The 20,770-nt window shown below is 41.0% G+C and overlaps 1 protein-coding gene across 2 annotated transcripts in view; it reads left to right on the top strand.

Annotated features, from left to right (window-relative positions):
• Positions 1-20,770, top strand: part of UNC5C (unc-5 netrin receptor C) — a 257,187-nt gene that overhangs the window by 113,452 nt on the left and 122,965 nt on the right. The gene's annotated exons all lie outside the window — the stretch shown is intronic.

Here is a 20,770-nt window from a genome sequence, read left to right as displayed (position 1 = left end):
AGTGAATCAAATTACAAAGACATAAGGATTTGGCGAATTCTAGCCTTGAGTAAGAAATAATACCTATCTACTTCAAGGTGAGTTGTGAGGATTTGATACAGACAAGAAGAATCCTTGTTAGTGCTAAAGAATTGTCAGAATTAGGTCATGATCCAGTGTCTTTTTCCTGAGGATAGCAGTGTGATATTTATATTGGAAAGACATGTATGAATCTGTGTGAGCCTGAAGCTGTACTAGCTTCAGAGATGCTTTTAAAATATTATTCTTCCCTCCCTCCTTTCTAAAGGGTCTCATGAATCTGTCTGGAGCAAATACCTCAATGAAGACCATTTTCATTGTCTAATTCAGATTTACTATAACGTGTGGTAGTGGTGGTGGTGTGTATTGCGTTTTGTGAATTAAATTCCAGAGACAGAAATAATTCAGCTTTTTTTTTTTTTAGCATACAGATTTCTTCTAATGGGTCCCATTTATTATGTACATGGGTCACAGATGAAAAAAACCACAAAACCTGAACATTCTGCTTTGGTCTGCTGAATATGTCCAGAAAGTTTCCTTTCTCGTCATCTCCCCTTTAATGGGTAAATCTTGCTGCTTGAAATGAAGTGTTCAAAATACTAAATAGAACGAAAGCGGAATATTGTTCCTAAAGTTATCAACCCTTGCCAACTCAGTGGATGTGTGAGTTGTGAGAGAGAACATCTCAAATTACATCAGATATCTACATGTAGGCAAATGATTTAAGCCCTTTGTATGGTGATGGTAGTATAATTAATTCATACTATGTAATAAAATATGCATAAGTAATTCATACTGTAATGAAAAGTGACATTCTTACTGTCTAGTGTTAGTAGGAAGACCTGATACTGAAAAAGACCTCAAAATTTCCTTATATGTGTTCAAACATATGCAGGATATATGAAAATACTTTAAAACTTATTGCATCAGTCATATAATCTAACGGAAAAGAAGCAAAGTTTCATTACAAAGTATATAATTGACTTCAGCCTAGAAAGCAGTGTTAAAAATGGAAATTCATCTTCAGTTCTGTTTGTAAGCTTACAGTACAAAGTAAAATTTATTGGCAAGTAAGTTTGATGTGTGTACTCATCAGGGGCTATGAGAATGGGGAAGATCCATATAGCCAAAGAGAAATAACAAGCTAATACTGAAGTGTTTCAGGAGCAGGAAGCCACAGAAATCAGCAGGTCCCTCAAGATATTAGGCAGTAATCAGATAAGAATGTTGCAGATGCTTTTCAAGACTTTATTTTCCTTGGTCTCTGCTACTGAGAATGATGAATAAATTTGGAGTGGGGGAATTCCGGAGAGCAAAGGTGCAGTGCTGCCTTTGACAGATATTTCAAAAAAATTCTCTCCACATATATGTATGTGTGTGTATGTGTGTGTGAAATGGAAGAACTCAGGAAATTAAATGTCAATAAATCAGTGGGACCAGATGGCATTCATCTGAGATTTCCAAAAAACATAGTAGCAGAGTTACTATTAAAATATGTATAGATTATCACTGAAAACAACCTCATCTATTAAATGAGAACAGTTTTCAATGGAAAAGACTTCTTAAAAGACAAGAATTGTGGCAGGAATTATATTGTGGCCAGTGATTTTAATTTCCATAGCAGGAAAATAGAGGTATGATGTTTTAATACATTAACATACTATTTCTTTTGATGTCTTACAATCTTTGACTGGCTTAAGAAAAAAATATTTAAAACAAGGCATAAAATCTCCTGTGTTATTAGAACATAGGTATAGCTAGGTGGTTTTTTTGGTTTTTTTTTTCAAATGTCTTTTTGTGAAGTCTGTAAATGAAATTTGTTAACTAGAGGGTGAGGATAAAGTTAGATCTGTTCAGAGATTAAGAGAGGGAATTAGATTAACTATATTACAGATAGGAAGAAAGAATACAAGGACTGATGTCTATGCCTCAGCACAGAAGGAGGTTATTAATACATAGCTGCAGGGTTCGAACCTGGAGTGGGTGTCGTTAAACCCGTTTGGAGTAGGAAGGGAGGAAAGAGGTGACTGTTGGTACAACAGGAACTTGTTTGTGCAGCCACACAGTGCACTGGATATTCATGAGAAAGCTAGAAACTTGGGCAATATACTTCAAGATAAGCATGTGCAATGCAATGCATACTGGAAAGAACTTTGTAAGCACTCAGAGAAGTTTTGGCTTAACCTGAGCCACCCCTAGAGGAGATAAAGGCATGGGGGAGCTGGTGGTGGTGGGGGTGTAGAAACCTGTCCCTTCTACATCAGAGCACAACCGTCCTTCTAGAATAAATTCAGCCCCATGGCTGGAGGGAAGGGAGACCAGCATCTTGTGTTGTGGGGGTGTTTGATGTGGGTACTGCTCACAGCAGCATCAGGTGAGCACTTCTTGTCTTTTCTATGCCCCTGTAGTAATGGTGCCCATGACCGTGTCTCCTGGAGTCTTTATGTATCAGCTTATCTAGATTTGTGCAGGCATTGGGGCAGCTTCCCTTACCCACCCCAGCGCAAACATGTAGTGAGCATAATTAAACTTACAGAGATAAGTGGCACTGAAGAGAGACAGCTAAAGATACCTGTGTGGCAGAGGAAGATGAGGAGTGGAATACTGAAATGTGGCACTTTGTTAAGGAGGAGATAATGTTGTCTATTATACCTTTTCACCTTTATTAAGGGATCGACTTTCACTCATTTTATTCTGACAAAAAAAGTGAAAGATAGCAAAGAAACGAGTGAGGGAAGGCTCACCAAAGGTGAGAGAAATGATAGATAGAAGTGAGAAAAGAAATTCGGCAATGAAGACTTGAAGCAGTGCTAGGGAATCAATTTGCCTCCCTCCTATGAGCAGGCTGTAACTAATGATTTAGAGAACGTTTCTGAACGAGGCGCTTGCTGTAAACCCCAAACTAATTGATCCATTTCACTTCAAAGTATGTGATAGGGGAAAAGTCTACTTTATCTTCTCTACTCAGGGTAGCAATAAAGTCCTACTCGTACTCCTTCCACTTCCAGCAAGAAGTCTGCGTCACTGACATTCTCAAGCCCAGCTTTGCAAAGAAAACATCTAGAGACTGTTTTTTAAAAGCAGGCTGAGATCTGGTTTCCTCCATGGGATCAAAAGGCTGGACTTTTCACAAAAGATTTACAGGCATCTCTTCCAAATTCTCAGCATTCAGCTGAATAGGAAGTCTGCCTGTTTAAGAGTTGGATTGATAATTCAGTGCAGTGGGGATAAAGTATTAGCTTCTGATGCTTGCCAAGAATTTTGTATCAGAGCATCCTAAAGGAGTGGGAAGGAGGTCTTCCATGCCTGACGTTACTAAGCTTACCTCTAAACCCAAATATCTCACAGTCTGGAGTTTAAAAAGAGGATGTGTTTTATTCTGCATCATTCAGAGAATTTGGGAGGTCAGTAGAACGGGACTTTCTTCCACTCTGATTAGACAAAAGCCAGCTTTGCCTCAGAAGGAAAGCCTGCCTGCCCCAGCTCCCTCATTGCCTTGCAGAGTGTGCTGTTGGCAGAACAGAGACTTGCTTCTGAAATCATTGCTACCAATTATACAGAACGATAATTCCGCTGAGAAAGTGTAGACAAACTTTATCTCATTAAGACAAAGTCCAGATGCTCTATTTATGTATGTTTTAAAACCAGTGCAGTAAAGTCTTCCAGATACATATAATTGGCAAGAGAAAGCAGAGTGCAAAAGGGTAATAGTTCCACTATTTTGTTTTAAATTAACAACTGTGGTGTATCATCTTGTCTCCAAACAGAGATCTGAACGAGGACATGGATTGTATGGCATACCAAAAAGATTTCCTGGGCTTAAGTTGCAGGAACAAAAGGAAAGGACTCTGATGGATATGAGATGCTAAAAAGACTCTTCAAGAGAGAGTAACATTGGAAAGAAATCAAGATGCCAGGAATGTGAGAAATAATGTTAAATTGTCAGCTTCATTATTTCCAGGGTTGGAAGGGAAGTAAATGTTCTTTGGGGTCATTGGCATGGGGGCATTTCTGTCCGTGATCAGGGATGGGAAAGACCCTCTCCCAGTTAGCCAGACTGTCTGAAAGCCTGGGTGGGAGAGACTGATGATGGACATGGATGCCTTTGTCTCAATTCACAGATACTCAGTAGTACAAATTCCTCTCCTGCCTCCTGGGAGCTCTGCTCGCAGGTAATCGAGAGTAGCATTTTACACAGGAAGAGGAAAAAAATCCTGTATTTAGACAATTCTTGTTGGAAAATTGTAGCCCAAGGCTGTAGTAAAGATGCCAGTTTCATGAAACTGAAACAGGCTTGGACATGCTGAATTATGGAGTAAGGGGAGCCCAGACAATTAATAGTAAAAATGCTCTTAAATATAAATGAGAGCTTAGGATAATGTTTTTGATAATAATCTTTTTGTAATAGCACAATAAAGTGGTCTGCACTCCTCGCCTTGCACAGAAGAGCTCATTTAAATGTCCTCTATTCCCTCAAGACCAGGCTTAGATATTCGACGTGCACCATAATGTCAGTCATTATTTCCTGAGCATATCGACAAAGTTTGACTCCATTTATCCTAAGTGCTGAATTTAGCTGGGGGCTCTGCAGGCTCTGTATTGCACTAGCCTGACCGTGGCTGTAATGCAAAACAATACGCCAGATGTAAATGGCGTTGCTGCTGAAATTTCTGCCTCCCTTGGCAGGACACGGCGGAGGAGCCCAGCACCATGTGCCGGTGGGACGCACCTACTGGGGGCAGGCGATGCTCTTGGCAGAAGCAGAAGGAAAAAGTTTGTTATGACAGGTCTGTTAGTAAGGCAAACACTGGCAGACTTTCTTCAGTCTCTTGGTTTGAGTAATCCAGTAAGGTTTTTAAATGCATCACTTGGAAACTATACACTGGAAGATTGCACGTAGCCACAGCACAGGAGATGGCGCAGAGTTGCTCCCTTATCTGTTGATGTTGGCTTCACAAAAGAGCACAGCAAAACTACGGCCCCAATCTGTCTCCCGGTGGAGGGCCACTAGCAACCCAATCTCAAATCTAAGCTGCTTTATAGGGCATCGATTTTCCCTCTTAGGAGCAGATAAAGCTCTCGCTAAAATCAAGGACAAAATCCCTATTGATACCAGTGGAAGCAGGATCCAGCTTTTGTGATTTAAGTGGTGTGTAGAAGGAGGGGTCTCTGTCCCAAAGAAGAAAGCCTCTAACTTTTTTAAGCTTGGTTGCATTCATCTTACAGGCGATCTGAAACAGGTATTATAAGCATCCCAGTTCCCTTAAGTGCTTTGCAGGGGAAGTGCCAAGTGCACCAAAGCTTCAAGTTATTTCTCTTGCCTCTTGACTAAAAGGGCTGACTGATTATTTGTGGATGCAGCAAAGCAGCAGCTCCCTTTTATGCTTGGGGGAGCCTGGTTGTTGCCCAAAATGCCGCGATTCCCTTCCAGTTGGGGCAGTGCCTTCCGCAGGCTGGAAATCCAGCCACAGCTGAACACTCGTGCCTCTGATCTGGCTGTGTCATCGCTGGCGGTAAAGGAAAAGTGATGCATCTCTGTTCTACCATCAGGATGCGCTCTTCTAGGGATAGGGTTAATTGGCTTTTTAGGGTGGTGGGAGGGAAAGGAGGGAAAGTGTGGCAGCTGTTTCATTAGATGGGATGTTGAATAAAACAGTTAAGAGGCTGCACCCCCCAGAGTTAACCTTTCCTGCTTGCATTTCAAAGCTCAATGGTGGGGTTAGGTTTGAAAAGGCTGATGGGGTGGGGAAGGGGAGGTTAATATATTTTATTAGAGTCAGCTAAGGAAAAAAAAGGAAAAAAGCTTTTCTTTTGTGATGACCTGAATTATTCTCTCATACTATAAATTAAATGACAGCTCACCTGGGAGAAGAGAGAGGGGATTAAAAACCAAATAACAATTCATAAAAGCTATTGCCACACGATACATGTTTTGAAGGAACGCCTAGCGCTAGGCCAGCTTTGCTGCATGCAAAGGCCTTATAGCTGAAAGCCATTAAGTCAATTAATACTGTACAATACATCAGAGCTAGTTCATGTCGACAGAAGGTCAGCTCAAGGGAACGATTCCCTGGCCCAGCTGATGGGCTTAGCTAAGACATCACATCCCAGGGCACTGTCCCACAGCACAGGGCAGGCTGTGCATCCTGGCGGAGCAGTCCAGGTTTTTGTGGTTGGCAGCTGACTACTGTGTAGACTTTTTCACTCAATCCCTACCACCTGGCATTTGCTTTCTGCACATTTTCTGGCTTCTAGGCCAGCATATATGTCCCTTTAGCAGAAATCTGCACGACTGGTTCCCTATCGGAAGGTGTCCTTAGGGCTTTTAAGCTGGGGAGTCACTCTGCTCTGTGTCTTGTGTTCCCAGATACCACCAGGTAAACACTTTGCTGTGTTCCACACCAGTGTAAATCCAGAGGAAATCCATGGCCTATCAGTTTACACTGAGGAGTGAAAGAGACCCACTGCGGCGAGTGCATTGTGCAAAATTAAGTAATAAGTCAGCCCAGATCTCCACTTGGCCTTGTCAAAGGGCAGACAGAAACACATGCAGCGGGGAGGTGGGGTGAGGCTGGGGGGTGGCAGGCTCAGTTTGAATGTTTGCCCTTTGAATTAATTCTAGTTGACCTACTTCAGCAATGATTGAAGAATTTTTTATTCAGTTTGCCCTGATCTATCCCCTGGTGAGCGTGCGCTTGTTATTTTTTAATGAAACCATTTTCACAGCCTGTTGTTTTAGGTGTTGCGAATGGAGAAGAGTGAGGTTATTTTTTGGTTTGTATTCTATTTTTTGTTACTTCAGGGTTCCCAGTGCCATGCAGTTGCTTTTAACTGCCTGTGCAGAGTGCATTCCCCATTCCTCGCTCTTGGCTCAGCAGGATTGTTTTCATAACAGATAAAAATAGTGTAAAGATATAACCACTGATTAAAAAAAGATCTCTCTTACAGGAGTCATAACCGAATATTTTTGTCTTTCCCTGTGAGTCATGCAAGTAGACTTGAGGACCGTCTTGCTCTGGCTTTAAACTTCTCTGGAGCATTGCTGTCTGAGCCTTTAGACACAGAATGTAAGTAGGATGGGATGAACTGAAGCAACTGTGAAAAGTAGCTATTAATTTACACTCTGCACTTAGGTCAGACCCAAAGGATTTGCCATACTGGATGAGATCACTGTTCCATCTTGTTTTCTGTCCTGAGGAAAGTGCAGCATCTCTCCTCTCCCATCACAGCACGTACATGCACATTCTCCCACCAAGGCTGTTTCACTGCAAATGCAGTACCAAATGGTGGGATCCCGAGGTCTCTGCGTATTTTGGGAGCTTAACTTCACAAGAACGGCGCTTACTCTCCACCCCTCTGGAGCTTTTGTTGTACAACGAAAGAGGCTCCAGGGATGCCTAATGGCGTAGTGACTGGCCAGATCCAGGGCTGATGGCCTTTTAAAGGTATTGCTTTGGCTCTCAAGTAGCAGGTACGGTAAACAGCGACTTTGGGGTTTTGTTGGCAATGAACAGCTGCTGCATTTTTATCACATTAGAAGACAACAGGTTTGGTTTCGTTCAGCGACACAAGGGAGGTTTCCTTGTGGCAGTTTGAGAAACACTCTTGGGAAGGGCCATTCCCTGGCTGTTTGCTGACAGTCTCAGCTTTCATTTTGCAGGGCAGGGGTAAGTGGCAGGGAGCATGTTAAAAAAAATACTGTGGTTCTTTCTGTGTTTTGGATTTATTTTTTTTCTGTCTTAAAGAAAGTCATTTCCAGGTTTCTAGCTATGAAAGAAACATGAAAAATGTTAAACAACTGAAAGTTAAATAAAAAGACCCTCAGTCTGTTAAGCGAATGCTTCTGAGGCAACTGGCATTGATCACTGTTTCAAATATCAGTTACTGGCTTAAAAGAAAAATTGACGAAATGCCAGTAACCTTTTTTCAACAAAGAAATAAATAATGCTTCTAGAGAGGAATAACATATTAATGTTATTTGTTGTATCATATCACTGTGATCAGCTACACGAGTTAAAGGAGTTTTAAGTTGAAAGTCAAAAAAACCCCAAACCACCCAAAAACAAAGAAACCTTTATCTTAAAGACATACAGCTTTATCCCTCCTTCTCAATATAACTTGCCAGGAACAGGTTTCATAATGGGACACTATTATCATAACTTTAATCTTGTTTAAATTTAAAATTCTTTCTGCAAGCCTCAAGGCCTAGAGAAAAGACCTTTAGTAAGTTATCTTAAGAAAGCAGATTGCCTGTGAATAACTTCTTATAGTCTATAAAATCCTTTGTAATTTACAGAACAGCTGTCCATAGTAAAACATCAGAAAAGCTCTACTTTGAGTCCTTAAACTGAAATAAACATGATGTAGAAAAATACAATTATGTGGAACACATTTAGAAAGGTGCAGGTGCCAGCTATAGGATTTTTACCTCTTTACTGCTAAAAAGTCTTAAGATAACAGGTCAGAAAAGGATGCTAGATTAAATAATACCCAATAAAAATCCATGGAGGAGCATCAAAATGCTCAAAGATCATCCACCAGGTCTTGTAGAAAAAAATGTGACCTCTAATGAATTTGAGAGGGTGAAGATGTTTCTAAATGCAGGTTTTGTTAAATCAGTGGCCTTCAGATTCTTAAGTTATTTTTCTTTGGCTGTCCTTATAAACAAGTTCCTGGATCTTTTCAAGGTTAAGAGAGGAGTTGCTGTAACATTTCAAAGTAATAGGTGTTCACTTAGCATATGTTGGCCATGAAGAGGACAAATGGAGCCTTTTCATCCCATGGCTGTTTAGAAAAATAACATTAATGATACTGATCCCACATAAATGTCTTCATAACTTACAGATATGCTTTTTTGAAATCAGATTTCCCACAAAGTCAGGTGCCAGGTAAAACAATATCAATGCCTATTTCTCTACCACCTTTGTTCCTTGAAGACCTTAAACTTACTTTGGCATCACAGACCCATCCATAATTTACTGACAGTCTAGGACATGGTAGGATGGGAAATAGAATAACAGACCTGAAGACAATTTTTTTTAGAGAACAGTGCTTACTTCCATTGGGAGCAAAGTTGCTCCTTCTGATGCTCTCTCTGGGATTCTCCAGAGTGGACTTCTGTTTGGATGATTTTCCTAGGTTCTCTAAGGAATCCAGCTGAAATTTACTGTGGAGAACTTTTTTTTTTTTTTTTTGTTTTTGTTTTTTTTTGAAAGACTGCTGCACCTTTAATGGCAGCTATTGTGAGCCTGCCCACCGTGGAGAAATTCCTTCTTAAAAAACAAAGTGGCAGATAGCATTCAAGCAGGGTTATGTGGGCTCTGCAGACAACCCTGTGTCATGGTACTTGGGAAGGAAAAATTAGGCAACTAGGTTTTGGTGACAAAACTGTTCCAGCCCTCTTTTAATTTTTATATCTTCTGAAGTCTTACACTTCTTTTCTGATGTAGTGACTGGCTGTGTACTAACTTCGCAGTGATTGAATTGCACTAGGTTTGGACACCTGATGATATGACATGTATAATTTGCGACGTGTGATGACCTTTATATAAAGCACAGGGTTACTTAAGCTATGTTGTCTTGCTTCTGTCCATCAGGTGGCAATGATGAGAGAAATTGGTTGTTAGAGCCGCCTTATATAAGGGCTTCATGTTGTATATTTACAGAGATGGAGGTTTATTTCTTATGCTCAGTGTTACAGATGAGGCACAGTGGATTTTTTAAGGATCCCTTGGTTTGCTCAGCATATGTTGAAGATTGTTGCAATGAAAAGGCATTACTTTCTGGAGGATGGGAGGGGTGTGTGCTTAACTAGTTGAAAAAATACCTTTAATCATATTGTGATCTACAGCAACGCCTTCATTGGAAAGACAACCAAAAGATGTATTGAGGGCGGATTTCAAACCAGCATTTTACATAGTCTCTGTTCAAGGCCCAGTAGCACTGTTATCCAAGTGGTGGCACTGAGAATGCAGTTGTGGTCTGACCAGAAAAAACATGGTAAAAGCAAAGACTGAATTCAGCAAATAAACTGTGGAGCAGAAAGATTTTCATTCGAAGGGAAAAAAAAAAAAAAAAAAGCTCAGCACACAACATACACCAACTCCCTATGATCACTTCCATAGTCCAAGGCTCTGGTATATGTCCCATACCACTGAGCAGACTGGGAGTGGGTGTAAGGGGAAATGTCACAAGCCATAGGAGTTAGGATTAAAAAAAAGAGAGGGAATGTGACAAAATATAGCCTGTACAACAAACACCCCACATGCTTATGCTTATCCAAATAAATAACTTCAGTAAATAATTCTTTCAATTGCTTCACCCTTCTGTTAGTACTTCTCATTATTATTTTCCCAGTACCATCTGATCTCAAATCTTCACCTTTACAGTAATCACAACTTAAGCTGTTACTTCCATAAAAGAGTAACAAATTATATTGGGTAGGGGAAGGAAACTAACAGGAAAATAGAATGGGTGATAGGGGGTGAAAAAGAGGTAGGGGAAGCATGCACAGAGTCTGGCCAGAGCTACTGACACGTTTTGTGTCCTCATGTGTGAAAGGATATCCTAAAGATGGTTCTGCCAGGAACGATTAAGTCATGCTTGGGAAGAGGAGCTCAATGGTGAGTTTGGCCATTGAGTAAGTGCAGCACCTCTCCTTGGCTTTCAGGATGTTTTTAGCTATCTATTCCTGATAAACACAGGCAGAAAGAGAAGGTTGAAAAGGATATAGCTTCCAGCTGTGATTTAGTCCCCCATACTGATAAAGGGATTCAGGACTGTCAGTTTAGGGTTTTAAGGGTTTCATTACTGTTTTCTAAAAAGCATTGTGGTTGCTGAATTTTTTCCCTTCTAAACTGGGCAGATTTTGGTGAATACTCCCCCCATTCCTGATTTTCCAGCATTATCCTGATAGCCAGCTGTTGCTGTGCTCATGGTTACAGTTCTCCCTGTGTCATATAAGAGGTAATGCTAAGCTGTTACTTTTTCTAGATCAGTAATACTCACAGTAGCTTGTTTTTCTTTTGTTAAATTCAAGCAATTAGTACATCCATTTGACATTTTTCTGACTTACAGATCAGATATTTTGGATGTTTACCTCCTTTTTGTCCTCTTAGCAGCTCTAGCAGTTAAGCTGAGTTTGCCGAAAGCGCCACTTATTTAAAACATTGGTGGCAAAAGTTAGCAAAAGCTTTGATGTGAAGGCACTTAAAGCAGAGAGGCTTCAATCGGGAAGGGCAATGTAGCTCGAGGTAGGTGATCTGTCTTTGCTGCTGGGTACCTGAGCAACGTCTGCATAGCATAAAATTGGCCAGGGGCTGTTGAGTACGTGGCACGATGGAGCTACCCAAGCTGGAGAACGTGAGATGGCCTCAAAAGGCTATCCATAAACACTCACAGGTGTCTAGAGGTGATCAACCTGAAGGAGATGAATGATGGGAATGATAGCTCTCTCCTGCACCACCCTGGCTGCGACATTGTGCAACACAGGAGATGGCCCAGCATGCCGCAGGGTGATTCACACTCCTCTGGCCCAACGAGGGCTGGCAGTGTCAAGGTACCACATATTTATTGCTTTCACACACCCTAAACCTCTGCAGTCTCAGCTGTCAGTTTGTCTTTGCTCAATGGCAAGACAGCAACCTTCCTCCTTTATCAGGCCACACTACATCTGTTTCAGTTTATTAGCTACTTTCCTGCAAAACTGGGAGGCTTTAGTCTGCTGAAAATGAAGTTTCTGCTGTTAACAGCTGCCAGTGGAATGTGCTTTTGTGGATCATCTCATGCCTTTGCACAGGACTTGCTCAGCTTCTTAATTAAACCTCTCTGGTCTGGAGAGTGTGTGGAAAGTATGGAACTGGAGCGGAGCTCATGTAAAGGATGTCATTCACAACTGTTTCGTATCCAAATTCTGATTTTCCCATTACATGTCTGGTGAAATTTTATTTTTCTTCTTTTGTTGGCTCCTTCTACCAACTCAACCACGTATTGTGGTTTCCTTCATCTTAACAACCTGCTTTTCCAAAGTCACTGCTCGAGAGAGGCAAAGACTTGCTAATATGGCTGTTCCAGTAGCTGACCCACTAGCTGCCAGCAAGCCACCACCTTGGGATGATTTTTAGTGACTCTTGCCAGGGTTAGTGATGGGCCACTAAAAAGAAGTAAAGCCACCATACTGCCCAGGGAGTAAGCTGGAACTATCGACTGGCACAAAAATTCTGCTGGGGTAGTAGTGTATCTGCCTTGTATTTCTATTTGTATATATTTCAGTGTGGTAAAGTGTCCTCAGCAGCTTGAGGAACACAGCATTAAATTTCCCTGTTGCTGTTATTTTCAAATTTATCAACTCTTGTATTGATGCATCCTAAAGTGACAGGTTTAAAATACAGCTTTGTTCTCGTGTCATCCCTTCCCAGATGCAAAATATCGCTCTCTTTTTGAACTCCAATAAGTGCATGTACAGAGTAAAACACTGAGCTCTCCTCACCCTCCCATCTGCAGATTGCTCCCCATATGTTACATTTTAAGATGTAATTTAATAACTGAAGGGAATTAATACATTAAAAAAATTGGACATGAATTTTTACTGCTTGTAGAAGGTGCCAGATGGACAAGCGGTGGAGAGGGAAGCCCTTTCATTGTCACCAGAGGCCCTAAACCAGGAGTAGCAGCAGCACAAAGCTCCTCACGTGGCCTGTTAACGTGCCTTAATCTCCCTTCTTAGCTGATCACTGAGCTTTTTCGCAGGATTTGCTCCAGACCCAGGCCAGACTGCAATTTTTGGCTCTTAGGCTGTGTGTCTGTCCACCACCCTGCCCCAGGCAGGGGGATCGGTTTAATGCTGGGAGAGGAGGAAGGCAGTGCATTTGGGCAGGATGGTGAAGCGTGCGCTGCTCTTGGGCTGGGAAATGGTTTGTGAAGTCGCTGAAAGGTAGAAACCAGCAATTATCAAAGCCCTTCTTGGGTGGCTGGTGCTTTTCACAGGGATACAAAGGCAGCTGCAAATAAACAGAACTGGCACTTTAAGCGCGTCTAGTCTGCATTGATATAGTTTGTGGTTTGCTGAGATTGCCAGGGTATTATACAGCAGAAGTCAGTTAGAAACCTGGATTTATGTAACTAATCCACTAAAATACTGTAATGAATAGTGCATTGAGCTTTTAATCAAGAAGTGGTCTTTATAGCTGCAAAATCACTGCACAATAGTATTACGTAATACAGTTGCATATTAAAAAAAAACCCAAAACAACAAAAAAACCCAATGGTTCAGTACTGATGGCTTTTGCTATCTTATTGCTGTCCTCCTTCTAAATCTGCTATTCGCCAGGGTGCTTGTTTCTCAGAGCATGCTTTTAAGTAGCACCATGGATAAGGCTTGCCATATTTATTTTGAAATAGGTCACCAACAGGACACAGTCTTTATTGAAAAGTACCTGCGTTTGTTCAGAGATTATTGAGTATTGGCACTGGTTTTGTACCCACAGTAAAGTGAAGCAGGACTCTAGTGAGTTTAGTTCAGCTGTTGGATTGCCTCATCATTGTTGTCAGATTTCATGTATTTTTGATAGAAGTCAGCCACTGATCTTAGAAAGCCTGAAGTTTTACAAGAGATTTAGCTAGTCCAGCTGTTAAAATAATGGAAACACAAATGAACAAAATACAATAGATAAAAATGTGGTTTAAGGGCATGCTAGAAAAGCCAAGCCCCTTTATCACCCTGGTGCCACTGCAGCTCGTTCTGAGTTGCAGAGCACTGCTAGCCAGAAGCTGTGACTGCGAGCATATGTGTTTCATGTACAGGGTAAGCTTTGGAGCTAGGTCGGCTACAGATGAAGCCATCATGTCAGAGACATACCCTGGGTTATTATTTTTAAGTCTTCTTTGATAGAGCTTTTTACACCTACATGACACGGTGAGAACTTTTATAGCTTTCTCACCAAGCTGTGCAAAGATAGCTGTGCAAAAAGAAGCAGAACAAAAGTATGCAATTGGAGAGGGATTTTTTTTTCTGTTTTAATTTAATATTTGTTGTGGTTAAAAGTGATCAAAATTCACGTTGGTAACAAAGAGCTTATGGCAGAATTTTATGTAAATATATGAAGCTAATGAATTAACAGAACACTTGATGGAAGTTAATGGAATAATTTTAAATAGATGTGGTAAACATAACTTTACAGATAATAAATTTTCACTCTTTTTTTTTTTTTTTATGTGTACGAAAATCTAACTTTTCCCTTCAGGATGATAAATACATGGTTGTAGTTACCCACATCAATTACTGCCTGATGATGGCTACCAAGTGACAGTATTCTTGCTGTGGTGCCCAAGCACTTGCCTTGGATAGCCAAAGAAAAGTGCCACATCTTGTTGGGGACCATGGCATGTCAGCTTGAGACAGTTACTCTAAATTTCAGAAAAGGGAAGTACATGTTCAGGTGGGTAATGAGTACGTTTGCCCACTTTGCAGTACATGAGGAATAAGGAGTGTGAGTCCCTTAGGCACAGGTCAGTGCAAAGACCACATCAGAGGTGTTGGGTGCTGCTTGGCACCATCAGAGATGGACAAGCTGTTTGAGAGTGGGGTTGCTCTCTACCATCAGTAGGAGGCATATTTGGCCAAAGCCAGGCAGTTCTGAAAGTCCCAGTTTAGAATTATTTACCCAGGGTTACAGGGTATGGCCTGGTGCTGCAGGTGGGTGTAGGGTGCTCCAGAGGCACTGAGTTTCCCTGCAACCTGCCCTGTTTCTCGGTGCCTGGCCTGCCCAGCTGTGATGTGTGGGACCCTCATCCCCCGGTGCAGCCTCTGCCAGCTCCGAAAGCAGGGCAGCTTCCTTAATCTGTAAAAATTGCCGAGGGTGCCTCATGTGGGTCTCTGAATGCTGGCCAAGACTGCAGCTAGCTGTTGCTAAGCTCATCCCCCCTATCTTGCCCCTACACATGGGGTCCATAGCATGGGATCTGGCATACGGTTTTGGCCAATATGTACCCTGCTTCGATTGCTGCCTGTGGTAAGTATGTTTAGCACATGAAAGGTGCTTCTTTTCTAAGTCATGGCATTGTGTCTGCACCCTTTCTTTCAAAAGGAAGCACCAAAGTAGTAGGGTTTTAAATTAAGTTTCTTTTTATTGTCTAATTGTCAAACTACCTGCAGCCCAGCTTTGATGCTACACCATGTTTTAGAGTGGTTCTTTCATGTACGCTACGCTCAGTGTTTATACCCCATTACCATACCCTGCTGACAACATGGTGAATAGAAATTGTGGCGAATATGTGACAGGCGATTCAAGGAACCATTTAGGTGCCCCTTATCAAAAGTTAATCAGCTTTTGATACCTACAAACTAACTGTACCAGTGGCTTAACGACTGATGGCATGATACTGCAGTAAATTGTTTCTTCTTCATGAGAAGTATGCAGCAGTAGCGTAATTTGGACAACGGAGCATTTGAGAGCTAACCCATCACACATGGCGCACCCCATGGGAACTGCTCACCCTTGGTTTTGCATGCAGACAAGTGCTGACGAAGCAGGAGCTCAATAGAATCATTTTCCGATCAAACAGCACTGTGGCTATTTATCCCATTGCCAAAAGGATCTCCGTCAAACCCAGCTGCCCGGAGAACATGCACTTGGCATGTTTATTCAAGTAAGCCCTGTGCTTGGCTGGTTATTAATGCATCAGGTGGTGTAGGCTTTTTCTTTTCTTTTTTTAAATAAATGGCTGAAGAGATAGTGAAAATGGTAAAAGTTATTGCTGATGTATGGTCTCATTGCATTCGATAATGCAAGGTGGCAAGATGACAGATACTGGGAAAACTATGCAGGGTCTGTGCAGCTATGTGAAGGGGATTTTGCCAATATTTAATAAAAGAAAGAGTGAAGAGACAAAGGATGTATGTACATGGGCTGGCCTGGTTAATCAGTGCTTGGCTTGTCCAGATGTTGTATTCGAGAAGCTTAGTGTGACCTGTAAGCAGAGTAAACGGTGTTATGCATGTGCTGCTGAGGCATTAATCTGAACTTCCTGAGGGATTTAAAATCCAAAGTAGAACTATGGTTTTACAAGTGATGGGGATTGGGGTTATCCAGGTCTTAATACAGCTATTTCTTTTTCATAAAGCACATGACCTCTACTCTGTACAGAAACACTTATCTTCTAAAACTACTGTGAAAATCCTACAATCAGAGGCAAACTCAAACAGTATTATCTGAAAAGGGTGTGGCTGTGTGTGCATGTGTGTGAAATGCAGTTGTTATTCAATAAAATTCAATGAATTATTTTACATATCTTTGCAAGGATTAAACAGCCCTTCCTTATACCTTAAATTTATTACTCTACTATTGCAATACTGTGGGTTTTAGCTCTTGGGTTTGGTTTTTTTTTTTTTGCAATACTGTGGGTTTTAGCTCTTGGGGTTTTTTTTAAGTATTTCTTTAAATATAAAGGTAATATGTAGTTTGAAAAGTGGTAGTTTAGGAGCTTACAGTGGTCAGAGATCAATTCATCTTCTCCCAGTGTTCATCAGCAACTTTTTGCAGACGTTTGCAATTTTTTCTTTAAATCCTAAAGTTCTGCAGACAGCTACTTACTTTCTTGCCTAATCCTGTATTTTCTTCACCAAGCACAAATCTTTGGGATTAACTGTATTAAAAAAAACCACCTTTTATTTGCAGTGATATAAATTCACTGTATTTCTACTGAAATTGATAGGTCTGTTTTAGATTTATACCAAGGCAAATTGAAAGCAGAATTTGGTTCATTGTGCCTGTACATATGCACACACTTATTTTTAAAATCTTTCATTATGAAGTTGTGTACTCCTAACATTTCTGAGACTGAGCTCAGATATCATGACCTCTCAGATCTCTTGATCCACTAAGTTTAGGGATTACTCTGCCTCCTTTGGTCATCTAGCTTTTGTTTTGGGTGTAGTCTCCTTATGCTTTAATACAGCTCTTGTTCAGTTGTGTCTCTCTTGGATCACTGCAGCCAGAGCTGTAGCCTTTAGGAAGGTGGCCAGATTCAAGTATGCAAAGTGTTTTTACATCAGTTCTTAATCCAAATGTGGGTCATTATCCAAGTGCATGCCTTAAAACTCCACCTTAATTTCTGACCATTCCCAACTGGATGTATATATCAGAAGTTCAGTAAAAAATATGAGGAGTCTTTCCAGTAAAATTCAGAAATTATTTAATTTTCTCTGACTTATTTCTTCAATCAGCTTGTGCATTTCAGAGGTTGGATACTTTGGCATCATGACGCTTGGTCCATCATTGGAGCTCATATTTTACTATAATAATTGTAGGTTACCAGAGATCATATGTGATCACATCACATACAGTACATGTCCATCAGACCTCTTGGGGTTCTGTAAGGTCCTTGATTTTGGTGCTCAAAATTTCAGTTCAAAGTATGTAAAGACACGGGAAATAATCCTTCCCCTAACTCAAGCTGAAAAATATAAACCCTAAAACCTGCCCTACTTCCTGTCTTCCCCCACACTCCCTAAAATATCCCTACGTATTAACGCATGCATCTGCTTTCTTTGCAGAGATGACCCGTTTGTGATGTTATATTTAAGTGTATTTTGCACTAGGTTTGGTTCTGCGTTTTCTACAGGCAAGACCTAAAGATTGTGTTTGGGTTGCACTACAGATTTAAGGCCACAGATCAGCTGTGGACTCCAGTGGGCTAAATAAAGCTCTAACTTTGCCTAGCCCAGTGCTGGGGAGAGCAAGCATGGGTTTGGTCTGTTGGTTTTAATGCCCACCTGCAAGTCAGTAAATTTGGACACTGGATGGCTGGTAGTGTCAGGATGTGGAGGTTGCTGCTTCATGCACTGACAGTGTCTATCCCCTCGATACGGCTTTGCCAGGAGCCAAGCAACACACAGGTGAGACAGGAGTAGAGAGCCAGGAGAGACAGACCTCCAAGTCCAAACCTACATGGATGGAAGAAGAGGGAGGAAGGATCAGGGGAAACGACAGGGCAGCATTATGCTAACTGGTTGTGATTTTAGCAACAGATTTGCCAGAAAAAGACCAGACCACATCCTGCCTGCTGTCAAAACTGTTCCCTCACTTAGTAATCCTGTGCAGAGATGACACAAAGTACATACCGTTGGAGACTCACAACCAGGACATTTGTTCCCAAGCTCTTCCTAATATATCCCAGTATTTTCTATAAGAAGTTAATTTTCTTAATTTTTCTTTGTGCCAGAAGGCAGAAAATTACGTTCAGTGATTAAATAGCATCAGTCTTTTCTCAACAGGGCTGGGTAAACTCCAGTCATGTAACACAGCAGAGGTTCATACCATGTTGTGCAATGTATGGGTAGGCCTTTTAGGTTCTGCTTGTGTTAATGGCATGTACTTACCAGGGCCAGGGAGGATTCTTTTCTAACACACTTCTCTGTTAAGAGTGATATTATGTAGCATAATGGTATGTTACCGTATTGCACGTAGCTACTCTTATATTGAAAAAAAGTTAAAAACCCAGTAGGTGAACTGTGTCAAAATACCTAGTTGTGCACTTTTCTAGTACAGGTAAAGGACAGAAGTTTATGGAGTTTATGACCCAGTAGTTCCAAACCAATATGGTGGGAGTTACATCTTACTGCCTTTGACTTTGGAGCTCAAATAAACCAGGGCTTGTTTAGAGTCAGCTGGCAGACACCTTTGGAGGTTATCAGAACGAGATCCAAATTTGCAACCCTAAATCTGTAGGAGAGTGTCTTCCCTGCTTTACTCCCTTAACTGCATAGCCTATGGCAATTCTTTGTTATGCTGAAGAAGCGTAAGATAAACACCCAAAGGAAGAAAGTTAAAGAGGAATGATGGACATTGTTTCCCATGTTTGCCACCTCACTCAAGGGCTCCTGAAGACTTATTGTTTGGCAGTAGGTATAGAGGAAGGAATGGAGTTAAGGTATCTCTTGAGCTGCCTTTTGAGTTAAATTCTCTATTATTTAAGAAACAAGGTAGTGGTTTCCACAGAAGCCAAGAATCTAAGGTATATAAAAGCTTTAAAAATAAAGGTGTGCTGTTGACTCATAGGATTGTTTGATGCTGGGGACAGAGCAAGAATGTCTGGAGATACACAACGCAAATCTCCTGTTTTGTACAAAACAATACGGTGTTTTTAAAATGTAGAGATACATGGTGATTTTTAAAAAACAATAAATCAAAACACATGTTTTCCGGCAATAGTGATTCACACAGGTTCTGTAGCAACCTCTAAATGAAACGCCAACGTTGGGAAGGGGCTGCACATGCTTCTAGAAGCATTTCTGTTTTTCAGACAATGTGACATTTGTGGGGGTTTTGGGTGGGAGGGAGTTGTTTTTTTTAAAGACACCAAAAGGTTTATCTAAATCATGGCTGCATGCTATTTGCTGTGTGTCATAACCTTATCATCTTATCAGTCTTTCCAATACTGCACAGTGTGCATCTGTGACTGAGACAAAATCAATTCTTATAGATTTAGCAGTGTAATCCTATCGCTTGTCCTCCTAGATATGATTTGAAATGTAAAGTTTGTTAATGTTTAAATGAACTTGAAGGCCTAGGGTCTCTAGAGGAGTTTTCAGTTTCTTAGAGAGTAATTCATTTCTTATCTTTTTTTTTCCTGCTTGTCACTGTCTGTCTTTTTGTCTCCTTAATCATATAAGACTCTGGAACACTCAATCATGCGCAAAGTAGATATTGAAAGAAAAAAGCAGGAACGTTGCTAATCATGTTTCCAATAGCTGCTTAAGAGTGGGGAACACTTGAATTCCTCTGTACGAATCAGGGTTAGGGAAAGTGAAACAGAAACCAAGTAATTGGCTTTTACTGCTTTTGTCATAAAATCAGTTAAAATTAATTTCCCCTACACTATAGACAACTGCTCTTACCCCTTTCAAAAAAAACTATTTACTTTCCTACAATAGGCCACCTTACCTGTTTTGGCAATAAATATTTTAATGAAGATGTAAAAAGATGGTTTATTTTGTTTTTCTTATTCTCATTTTCACTGGACTATATATACCAATGCAAGGGAAAACAAATTACTGGGAGATACTTTGAGGCAAAAATTCCTGTGTTAATTTGTAGAAGAGGGAGGCAAAATAATTTTGGGACTTGTTGCAAATTTTGCTAATCCTGCATTTAAACCATCTGTTACTTATTTGGATTGCACTGGTGAGAAGCCAGGCTTGTTTGCCTAAGTAAGGAAGTTGACTCCTTGGGAGGAGGTATTTGGGTTTTGTAAGAGCTCACCTGGTGTGAGTGCTTGGATGCTGAGTGCAGTGATTAATTACTTTCAGTCTCTTAAAGTCTAGCCTAACTCTGAGACAAAATGCTGTTTTGATGGGCTGACATTCTGCACTTTTAAGGATTAAACTGCTGGATAAGACCTTGATTCCTAATGTTTTTCCTGCGTATTCAGTGTCTTCCTACATTTGTCTCATGCTTCCCTCCAGGCTGAGCATTAGTTTTGGACTAGAGCTGCTCTGAAGTTTGGAAATGGGGTTCACATAGCAGAGCTGCATTCACTGCCGTCAGCACAGATGCCAAGCCAAACTGCCTGAAACAAATCAAACTCAGCCTAGGGCTTGTGTGCTTCGTGTTTATGGCCTTCAGCAGTTCTGGGGGAAAATCTGGCTCTGGATTTAGTTTATTCCCACCCCAGCTCTCCTTCCCTCCTTTCCCACCAAGTGAAACTCCCTCTGCAAGGGAACCTCTGAAAGTGCCTGGGGCATATTGGGAGGGAT

This window comes from Falco rusticolus, chromosome 1 (assembly GCF_015220075.1).
Source record: "Falco rusticolus isolate bFalRus1 chromosome 1, bFalRus1.pri, whole genome shotgun sequence".
Classification (NCBI taxonomy): domain Eukaryota; kingdom Metazoa; phylum Chordata; class Aves; order Falconiformes; family Falconidae; genus Falco; species Falco rusticolus.
The sequence above is the reverse complement of the archived record's forward strand: the minus strand, read 5'-3'. Positions and strand labels throughout refer to the sequence as shown.